The 12,095-nt window shown below is 39.0% G+C and overlaps 1 long non-coding RNA gene across 1 annotated transcript; it reads left to right on the top strand.

Annotated features, from left to right (window-relative positions):
• The first annotated feature begins 5,552 nt into the window (after positions 1–5,552).
• Positions 5,553–7,262, top strand: LOC128697347 (uncharacterized). Its single transcript, XR_008408299.2, has 3 exons — positions 5,553–5,647; positions 6,570–6,768; positions 7,127–7,262. It is a non-coding gene; the product is annotated as an uncharacterized lncRNA (long non-coding RNA).
• Positions 7,263–12,095: the final 4,833 nt, after the last annotated feature.

Genomic DNA, 12,095 nt, shown 5'->3' with positions numbered 1-12,095 from the left:
GAAGTTACTCTTCCCTAGAATGGGTTTAGCCTAGTAATAAACACCATGTGGCAGTGTCGTGGACATATTTGAGTGTTGGTATTGTAAAGGACCTGTTGAGTATGGGCCAACAGGCCTACTGCAGTGTTCCTCCTCCTTTCTTATGTTCATATGAGTGAAATCTTTACTTGTAAGAAACATGGTGGGAAAAAAGCACAAATGAAGTATAATGGAAATATAAACACATATGCAGTATAATGCTATCCTTTATTGACGACGTTTCGCCCACACGGTGGGCTTTATAAAATCACAAACCGATCTACCTAGGTAAAGAGTACGTGAATATATGTATAGGGTGGAGAATGATGGGTAGTAGATGAATGGTTCAAAGAACCGACACGTTGTTAAATTAGACACATTTGCAACTCTTGGGTATCTTTACTGAGGAAACGTTTGGCGAAACTTTCCTCAAAAAAGATACCCAAGAGTTGCACATGTGTCTAATTTAACAATGATGGGTAGGTTGGATTTGAGACGAACTTACACGAGACAAGCAGATAATCTGGCCCGACCACTGTGGGTGGAGACTAGCCGGTGACGGGTCAGTAGCCAGTCTCTACTAAGATAATAACAGCAAGACGCAGCATGTGATGTGACTTGTGCCAGACAGGTGGACCTTCCATATCAGCACCTGACAGTCATACTCTATCGAACCAGATATGAATGCTTGTGTGTGTGCCTATGTATCAATGTGTAATAATCATGTGGATTATTATTATTATTATTATTATTATTATTATTATTATTATTACATTTATGGGGAAACGCTAAACCCCGTATGAGTCATACAGCGCATTGGGGAATGAGAAACAATCAGGTTCGATCCACGGAAGGGACAGTCAGGTCCACTTCCCTGGATCAAGAGTCTATCACCAGAAACCTCCCAGCTCCGTGCTGGTTAGCCTGCAGCCTAGCCACATTACTTCAAAATAACATAAGAAAGAGCACCTAGAAGGCCTGAACATTCAAATGGTATAAAATACCGACAGGTTGTTAGGTAAGACACATATGTAACAGTTAGGTATCTTTATTTCGAAACGTTTCCCCTACACAGTAGGGGCCTATTGGCCCATGCTAGGCAGTTCCAAATCACACCTGTTCAAGAAGGAAGGAGCACGGCAGCAGGACTACTGGCCCAAGCTGGTCAAGTTCTCTTACCATACCTGTGGCAATCCTGTCATTTAAGAGCATGAGAAAAAAAGGAACATTGCCACAGGCCTACTGGCCCATGCGAGGCAAATCCAACTCCCACTCATACCCACTCATGTATTTATCTAACCTATTTTTAAAACTAAACAAGGTTTTAGCTTCATTGATGCTACTCGGGAGTTTGTTCCACTCATCCACAACACTGCTAAGAAGCCAGTGCTTTCCTATATCTGTTCTGAACCTAAATTTTTCCAACTTGAAACCATTGTTGCGAGTCCTGTCTTGGTTAGATACTTTTAGCACATATTTACATTTCCTTTATTTATTCCAGTTTTCCATTTATATACCTCAATAATGTTCAAAACATACATTGATTTGGAAATGAAGAAAATTAATTATTTTTCTCAGGGCATATTAATCCTTTAAACAATACTCATCATGTGTAAGAAAGGTATAAAATACCGACAATATGAAAGTTAAGACACATGTGCAACATCTGGATATCTTTATTGTAGACGTTTCGCCATCCAGTGGCTTTATCAATACAGATTCTAGGACATAATAGGAAGACAGTAGAACTATATACAAAAGATGAGGTAATCAGTCCCTCGGCCTTGGAGTTAGTGTTCACAGCATCGTGGTGGAGGAGAATCTGGAGCAAAGACAAGAAGACTGGCGGTTTATATAGGCGTCAGTGGACGCCTATATAAACGTCAGTCTTCTTGCCTTTGCTCCAGATTCTCCTCCACCACGATGCTGTGAACACTAACTCCAAGGCCGAGGGACTGATTACCTCATCTTTTGTATATAGTTCTACTGTCTTCCTATTATGTCCTAGAATCTGTATTGATAAAGCCACTGGATGGCGAAACGTCTACAATAAAGATATCCAGATATTGCACATGTGTCTTAACTTTCAATACTCATCATATTGGGATGAGGACGGGTAGACAATGAGATCATGTGACTCCTCTCCAGCCCTTGTTTTCTTGAAGAATGTATTTAAGAACATAAGAACATAAGAACATAAGAACATAAGAACATAAGAACATAAGAACGATGGAACACTGCAGAAGGCCTACTGGCCCATGCGAGGCAGGTCCAAGTCTCCTACAGGCTTATGCCAATGCACCCAACCTAGTCAGGTCAGGTCACATTGACTTAAGGGAGGAACACGGCAACCGACCTGGTAGCACAAGCTATCAGGTCTAACTCACACCCACCCACATCTACTCATGTATCTATCCAACCTATCTTTAAAGCCACACAACGTTCTGGCCTCTATAACATAACACAAGCTTTTACACGTCTTCAGTTTCCATCTTTCTTCATCCCAGATTGCAGACTCAAGGCACAAGCTATCCTCAACAAGCCGCCCATAGAACAGCCCTCTAAGCAGTTCATAGTGCTCCTGTTGTGTAAGAATGGTATATAATACCGACAAGATGAAATTAAGACACATGTGCAACATCTGGGTATCTTTATTGTATGTAAAGTAAAAGGACACAAGTGCAACTAATGTGACATTTATTGTGGCAACGTTTCGCTCTCCAGGAGCTTTATCAAGCCATTGTAATGGCTTGATAAAGCTCCTGGAGAGCGAAACGTTGCCACAATAAATGTCACATTAGTTGCACTTGTGTCCTTTTACTTTACATATTGTCGGTAATTCTACCAACTTTATTACAATCTTTATTGTAGACGTTTCGCCATCCAGTGGCTTTATCAATACAAATTCTAGGACATAACTTGAAGACAGTAGAACTATGTACAGAAGATGAGGTAATCAGTCCCTCAACCTAGGAGTAGGTGCGAAGAGCACCATAGTCGTGGAGATTCTGAAGCAGAAGAAAGGAGCCTGGCGCTTATGTAGTAACGTCAGGTGTAGCAGACGAGGGCATAGTCACTGGTAGGCGGGATTCCCCAGTGGAAGTAGGTCCTTCCCAAAGAGATGGGTTAGCTGTAGTAGTAGTTGTCGTAGCCGTGAAGGTTATGTACATGTCCTCAGAATCAAGATTCCATGATGTTGCAGTGTCTGACAAGTTGTGTAAGAATGGTACATAATACCAGGCTCCTTTCTTCTGCTTCAGAATCTCCACGACTATGGTGCTCTTCGCACCTACTCCTAGGTTGAGGGACTGATTACCTCATCTTCTGTACATAGTTCTACTGTCTTCAAGTTATGTCCTAGAATTTGCATTGATAAAGCCACTGGATGGCGAAACGTCTACAATAAAGATACCCAGATGTTGCACATGTGTCTTAATTTCATCATAGTGCTCCTGTGTGGTGATGTTGCCACGAATACTCGCTAGGCATTTGCTAAGAATAACATAAATGTTTCCACCATAAACACATCATCTATCAAAGAAACGCAGCCCCACACCTGTAACTTCCACAGTAGGCGTCTGCACAATCCCCTCTGGATTCTGTTACAAGAAATATGTAGGCGAAACAGGCAGAGATCTTGCAGTTCGCTTGAACGAGCATCGAAATGCCAGTAACAGAGACTACTTAAGGTACGTCTGTGTCCTCTACAAAGACTCCACGGAGCATTTGATGAACTGGGATGAGGCACAGCTCTTTCTCACCGAACAAGACCTTAGACGCCGACGGTGTCTAGAAGCTTCGCTAATCGCCGTCACCGATACAATAGAACGTAACACTGGAAACCACAAAATTTCTAAAACATTAGCATACATGATACTTAACCAGGCAAAGCACCACCTACCCAGCAACACAGGAGTCACATAATCTCATCATCTACCCATCCTCATCCCAATATGGCATTCTTCAGTTCACCATGCGTCACTCACACCTCACTCTCTGCCTATATATATGTACTGTCTTTCAACCTCTGTATGTTAGAAGTGATCAAGGTCCCAGGACCGAAACGTTTTCTAATAAATATGTCCTAGTGTTTATGTGTTTTTCTAAACCAACTTGTGGGTATTTATTACCAAGGTTTATACCATTACCAAGGTTTATACCACACTGGAGCAAGGTGTATATCTATGTTTATACACCAAGAGGTTTATATCTATATACCTAAAGGTGTCTATATGCACTGAGAAATATCCCTCAGTGTAAATACACCCAGAGGTATATCTATGTATATACACTGAGAAGTATTTCTCTATATATACACCAAGAGGTGTATATCTTTCAATGTATATGTAAGCCTAGAGGTGTGAATCTCTATATATACTCGGAGAATTATATTTTATTTTCCATTTTAATGATGTAGGTATCCTTGAGTAGTGTACAGGTGACATGCAGCATAAATGACCTTCGTGTAGTTGATAGGCTTCAAACTCAATAAGCCAAACCAACAAGCAAGGGGTAGATTAGTCTCCTAAATATTGAACAGTGTATAAATACATGATGATAATTAGACACATGTGCAACATCTGGGTATCTTTACTATAGACGTTTCACCATCCAGCGGCTTTATTAATACAAATCCAAGGACATAATTGGAAGACAGTAGATCTATAGATACAAAAGATGAGGTAATCAGTCCCACAGCCTTGGAATCAGTGTGAAGAGCAACGTAGCATTGTATTGTATACTATTCACGTACATAAACACATGATATACACCTCAGTGTTATATACACTTCAATGTATGAAATACTGCCCCTCTAGGCTAGCTACTGGTGTAATTCTCTCAAGGGTGGAGGATTCTTGACGCTGGTGATGGGCTCTTGATCCAATGAATTTGACCTGCTTTTTCTTTCCCTGGATCAGACCTGATTGCCTCCCATTACGCTAGGCTCTGTATGACCCCCGTAGGGATTAACGCTTCCCTCATGACAGCAATAATAATTTTTCATGAGCTGTTGATGAGGCAATCATGCCCGTGCTAAGTTTTAGTATGAGCTATTGATCCAAAAAAAATTGGAGCTACCTAGCCCTTGGATCAAATCTGATACCTTCTATTCTCAAGGAGCTGTATGACTCCTAGGGGTTCAGGCTTGTTGAGTGAAATTCCTACAAACAATTCAAGGCAAGCACCAGACGAGCCTAGCCCATGGCCGGGCTCCGGGAGTAGAAAAACCCTTGGAACTCATCACAGGTAAATGTGTACTGGTTTAGAAAGACACATCAGCAAACACTAGGATATATTTATTAGAAAACCGGATCGTTTTCTAATAAATATATCCTAGTGTTTGCTTACATGTCTTCCTAACCGAATTTGTCGGTATATATTACCAGGGTTTATACCCAAGGCACATTATTGCACCCCGGGAGTGACAGCTCTCAGCGCCATCTGTTACCCAGATCATCCATTACTGTCCTTCCTCAGTTTTCCCGCGTGTTGACATGGTAACTCCCGGGCTGTTGCTCTGTCATTCCACCGGCCACCACCCTCCAGGGAGCCTCCTGCAAGCCGGTGAAACGGCTCTTGATCCAAGGAACTGCACCAGAACTTCCTTCCTCTCCGATTGAACTTGATTGTAAGCTGATTATCTCTTTAATGTTAGCGTAAATAACTCGGTTTACCTTGTTCTTAGTATATCTCACTTTATTGTAATATATTTTCACACTGTTGAGTTACTTAGCTGTTTTAAGGTTTAAATGATAAGATATTACAAGGACACCCGATGGAAATAAATAACTTGGAGTTTTTTTTTTGGGGGGTTATCCTGGGTAATTTACACATTACTATGTAGGTTAAGTGTAACTGTATTTATGTGTACCTGTACTTATTAAAATAAACTTTTTTTTCCGTATATATTCAGCTCTTAACACAGATATTTACCGTATCATTTTTCTAATAATAATCTAACATAAATACACTAATAATTCAACTACCAGGCTCTCTAACACTCATTTTTTCCCCATGAGTTTGGCAATTATTTGGTTCCCTTAAGGGGAGGTTCTTGATCCAATATATTGAACACGCACTCAAGTTTTCCTTAGAACCTTATTACCTTCCATTTTCCCAGCACTTTTTTCATAGCTCATTACAGCTCTAAATAGAGTTGAACCCCGGGCTCTGTCTGTTATTAGAGACTGATGTATTAATGTACAGTATGAAATGAGGTTGATAATCACGGCCAGAGTGACGGAGATATTGTATCTTGGTTTTATTGTATATTTCAATGTGTATATTTTTAATTGTATCTTTGTTTTAGTGTGTTTTATTATATCTGTTTTAGTTTTTTATATATTTTTTTGTGTTTTACTGTATCTGTTTTTGTCTACTTATTGTATCTTTGTGTTATGGTAGCTTTTGTACCATTGTTTTATTTTATCTGCTTTGTTGTATCTCTTTTATTGTATTTTATTGTATATTTGTTTAAAATTACCTTTGTACCAAGCATGTTACATGGTTGGGAGAAGATAATATATCTAACTTGTCACTCCTCCCTGCAGATCCTAATTAGTGTATTGGCCAGGGTAACTACCAACACCACAAGATGAGAAGACTCATTTCCTCCAGTATGTTGGCACAACCCTTATTTGCATATCTTGATACTTCGGTTGAACTTCGACTGATGCTCTATAGTCGACATACCCACATCTATTTGATGTGTCTATGACGAAAGCATGCCACTGTGGGACACTGATAATGGTGGGTGTACATTTTTTTTTTAAATTGCTTGGTGTCTCCTTAAGGCTTGTGATTGTTGCCTTTGGGTGTAGCCAATTCTGAATTTCTAATTAATTTCACTTTTAAGTTTGAGAATAGATATTTATGTATTTTGTGGTAATATTCAAAATTTCAACAAATTGACATATCCCCCCCTTTTTTTATTACTATATATATATATATATATATATATATATATATATATATATATATATATATATATTAATTTTTTCCTTCGTTTTTTCACAATGAAGACCACCTTATTTTTTCCTCTTCACAATATTAATGTTACAGAAACCTTTATATTGCTTATTCTTTTTTTATTATATATTGCTTACAGACTTAGTGTTACTATGTGCTAGTGTAAGGGAGTGCAACGGCATGTTGCAAAGTACTACTACATCCAAAATGTTCATATACATTGTTCCCTAATATCTGGCTGATGGATTCCTCCTTTCACCATCTACCGTCATGAAAAGGTGAGTTTCAGTCTTGACTGGAAAAAAAAAAAATCATAATTTTAGTTTCTCGTCTGTTGTGAAAATAATTGATTTATATCGCATGATCACAGTTTGATAAATCCAGTTTTTAATTATGTCGAGACTACTAGTAGGTGTTGGCGAATGGTATATTGTGGGGTTTCTGAAGGTGCTGGTTAAAGGGTATAACTGGGAATGCTTGCTGAAGGGTATAGTTGGGGTTGGGGACTTTTGCATTACTTAAGTATTTGTGTTTTCCGTGTAGGTGAGTCTTAACAGCTCACCGTGGGACAGCTGGCACACCACTAGTAAGGTAAGTTCAAATTTTATACACATTGCCATTGAAGTCTCCAGTTAGTCATAAGCTCTACATTGTAGCGTCGCTACATGCTATCAGCAATAAGGATTGAAATGTGTTGCCAAGCTAGGAATAGGTCAGGTAAATATATGCCTTCTATTGTTACGGAGGGCCTGTCCCACCTGTATCCCGCGAAGAGAGCATCAAAATCCACAATTTTCACTACGTGGACATAGAGGACCCTATGTCCTTGTCTTGTCCAGGAAGGTTATTACACCTATACTAGTTTGTTTAGAGTGCATTGTAACTTCCCATCTCTGGTTAAATGATTTACTCCTCCTTTCTTGAAGTCAAGGACATAAAAGCCTTTTCTTGAATTACGATCAGCTTCCTTAAGCAGATGAGTTAATTAACCCCTTCTTTCTTCCAGAGTTTAAGTTAACTAGGGCTCGCCTATTTAGATCAGTAACTTAGTTTTTTCTGCCCCTACCCAAAAATTTGAAATAGCATTCACCTCGCGTCCCAAAGTTTGAGAACCCTCGCCTTGCAACTCAATAATAACATTTCCTACTTTAGCAACCCAGCAAATTTTCTTTAAGTGATCCAATCGGCCACAAAAAAAAAAAAAATGGAAAAACTATTTTAGAGATGATCTACCTCACTCGTTCCCCTCAGAAACAAGGGTTTGTGAGAATTTGCAAGTTGTGAACGTTTGAATAAGATTTACGCGAGGCATTATCGTTCAGGTATGTGAAAAATCACATTCAACAGTTTTCGTTGTAAGTTAATTTGTAGCTTTTGACTTATTAGTAATGATATATTAGTTTAAAGAAGTTCATTCTGTTATATCGACAACAAATAACTGACAAAAGCTAATAGAAATTTGACTGATCAGTGGACTTTTCTATTATATCCCCTCAAGGAAGGTTCCTTGATGTTGGTGAGGGGCTCTTGATTTAGGGAATTGGATCTGTACTCCAGTTCCCCGAATTAAGCCTGAATGCCTTCCACACCCCCCCTAGGCGCTGTATAATCCTCCGGGTTTAGCGCTTCCCCCTTGATAATATTTCGGAGCGGAACTTGCAGGATGATAGACTACGCGCATGTCTCCGCACTGTTATTTTTTTTTTTAATTTTAACATTTGTGAGCGGATATTAAAATTTCGCACATGTAACAAAGAGCAACATCGAAGTTATGTTGGATAAATATTACCCCCAAAAAGTCTGACAAAGTTGACGATTTGTGCCTGAATTTTTATTAACGTGCTGTCACATTCTATATTGCAGCTCATTTTCTTGTGTAAATGCAAAGTATAACCCAACGGTAAGTAATCTATCCAGTGTTTTCCTTCAAAACTGTAAAAATCTTTCTTCATTGATGTTTACCTCAGTGTTGTAATAAGGTTGATTACATGCAGTGGTGCAAGCGTTTGGTACATCTTTCTTGCCGCAGAAGTAATGGTTTTTGAGATAATTTTTTTATTTTGTCGATGTCGGAATAAATAATACCTGAAACTGTTGCTTCAGATAGTTTATTTGGTCGGGAAAAAATGTTTGCTAAATATAACAGCTTAATTCTCAGCTTTAAGACATATTCAATGTAGCTTAGTCAGGTGGATCTACAACGAAAGCCAAACCAAGGCTGATCTGTAGGCTTCGTCACATATTGCCGGTGAGGAATGTGCTCTTGTTGTAGATTAAGGATGTGTCCAGTGAAGGCTTTCACTTGGTTGTCAACATCCCCTTGGAGAAGAGCATTCCAATCTGTGGTGGCGAGCTCAGAGCGAAGGGCTGGCCAATTACCTCTTTCCCATAGCCAGGTTGTGCGTGTGGACTCCTCACCTCGTTCTGTTGGGATCTTAAGTGTCGTAAAAACAGCCTTGTGGTCAGACGATCCAACATAGCCGAGGGGTTGACAAGTGACTATGCCTTCTGCCAGATCACTCACTACTGTGTCAAGGGAGGAGCCAGAGATATGAGTAGGGAAATCAACAAAGTTTCTCATGTCAAACACTGCAAGAAGGTCATCAAAGTCCCTCTGTATAAGGTGCTGGTTGAGGTCACCAACAATTATATGTTGACAGTTGTGTTGTAGCAGAAGGGAGTCAATATTTTCCATTAGGAAGTTGATGGGATCTGCATGTTGCCACTGAGGTCTGTACATTGCACATGCTAGTACAGAGGTACTAATGTTTATGCAGAGCTTGAAGAACATCATTTCAAGATGTGTAGGGGTGGCAACATCAATGTGCTGGGCATGAACACTTTTAGAGAAGCACACAGCAACACCTCCTCCTTGCCCTTGCCTGTCTCTTCTCATCTATGAGGTGTAGCCAGCAATTCTTGCAAAATTTTCTGGAGTCCTGTCATCCAAAAATGTTTCAACAACAGCTATCATGTCGGGACGTCGAGTGTTCACAAAACTGTGTGTGAGCTCTCTAACATTAGTAATGAAACTTCTGATGTTGGCCGACAGGATGCTGATAGACTGGCTCCTCATGTTGGGAGGCTGTTGAACAGTCTTGGGCCCCGAACACTTAGTGTTTTTTCTTTGTGCTCGTGGCACCCCTGGTTTTCATTGGGGGTATGTTGAACCGTCTGCCTAGTCTAAAATTTTACTTTCGTAGAGAGTGATTTTTCGTGTGTAGATTTGGGACCAGCCCTCGAGCTTTTTCCAGGTGTACATTATGAAGTATCCTGCTAGAGTTCTAGTAAGTACAGGTCAAGGAACGTCAAATATTCCCAGTAATTAAGGTGCGTGACTGAACTAATACATGCAGTGAAGGTTCTCCGTACACATTCTAGATTTGCAATTTCACCTGCCTTGACTTAGGCTGTTAGTGTACAGCAGTATTCCAGCCTTGAGAGAACAATTGACTTTTTTTTCCTTACTGTCAGACACTTGGGACTAGGTTTTCTAGATTTAATTTTTTTGGGTAGTTATTCTCTTGATATGAAATATTAGACATTGTGTTGCAGTTGAACACTTTTTTTTATAACTGAGCACTAGTATGCTTACTGGCCTGTGCTAGTCAGGTTTCTCTAAAAACCTGTTGCGACTAAAAAATGGCCTTAATATTAGGTATTGGAATTCTGGTTTTAGCTTACGTGAAATAATCTAGTGTTGGCATGCACATCTAATGTTTAAAACATTTAAAATTAATGTTCATCCCAGCCGGAAGTTTTATTTTCATGTATTATTTTGGTACAAGTAAATGGTATATTAATACTGACAATTAGGAAATACATGTATGAAGTACATATGCTTCGCACACGGAAAAATTGGGTTGAAGTTCAAATGTCCGAGGTGCTGCCCAAGTGTCGTTATTTTATGTGACATTTTGCTGGTACAGTATCCAGATTTTGGTAGTTAAATGCTAATAAATTCAAAGCATATTTCAAACAAGTTGGAAATTCAAAAACAGATTCAAAAGAAACATCGGTACGTAAGTGGAAATTCAGGAAGATGAAAAGAAATTTACCTAAATTGTAGCCTATACAATTACAACCTTCCTCAACATTTTCATTCACATTCTAATGTTCGTCGTAGCTCTTATTAAAGTGTAGTAGCGGCACCAAAGTACCCTTCATTATAGATGTACAAAAGGAGTTTATTTGCCCCTTTTTACTTAGGTTTATTGGTAATATTTCAACGTGTTTCTTCTAAGTGTAGTAGGCTTCAAACACGGTGATCTGTCAATTTCTGATCTTTAAGATGTGAAAATCTTAGACACGATACATCATATACGCTCTCGTCCTTTACACAGGCACGAGTTATTGCTCAACTTTTTTTTTTTTCACTGATACAATCGCACTTGGATCCAGATGCTGCATTATTAATAATAAATAGTAAAGGTAACTCAAAGAAGCTTTTATCGGAGCAACTTTTCGCTGTGTAGTTTGATACTCATGGTTTTATATGCTCTACACAGCCAGTCGTTGTTCTTAAGGATTGTGCAAGTGTTTTCATCCTAATGGCAGAGTCTTTCTGGTCAAAATTCTCGCCTCGTGACGTACTTGATTAACTGGTTTGCATTGCTTTTGCCCACAGATCTGAACATTAGTTCAGTGGGAATATGTGGTTTTCATTTTAACCTTGTTGCATTTTTTTCATTATACAACAGCAAATAAATAAATAAATAAATAAATAAATAAATATATATATATATATATATATATATATATATATATATATATATATATATATATATATATATATATATAGGTTGGTAGACAGCAACTGTCCTGCCAAGTGAGTGTAAAACGAAAGCCTGTAATTGTTTTACATGATGGTAGGATTGCTGGTGTCCATTTTTCTGTCTCATAAACATGCAAGGTTTCAGGTACGTCTTGCTACTTCTACTTACACTTAGGTCACACTACACATACATGTACAAGCATATATATACACACCCCTCTGGGTTTTCTTCTATTTTCTTACTAGTTCTTGTTCTTGTTTATTTCCTCTTACCTCCATGGGGAAGTGGAACAGAATTCTTCCTCCGTAAGCCATGCGTGTTGTTGTCAGAGGC

Source organism: Cherax quadricarinatus, chromosome 44 (assembly GCF_038502225.1).
Source record: "Cherax quadricarinatus isolate ZL_2023a chromosome 44, ASM3850222v1, whole genome shotgun sequence".
In the NCBI taxonomy this organism is placed as follows: domain Eukaryota; kingdom Metazoa; phylum Arthropoda; class Malacostraca; order Decapoda; family Parastacidae; genus Cherax; species Cherax quadricarinatus.
The sequence above is the reverse complement of the archived record's forward strand: the minus strand, read 5'-3'. Positions and strand labels throughout refer to the sequence as shown.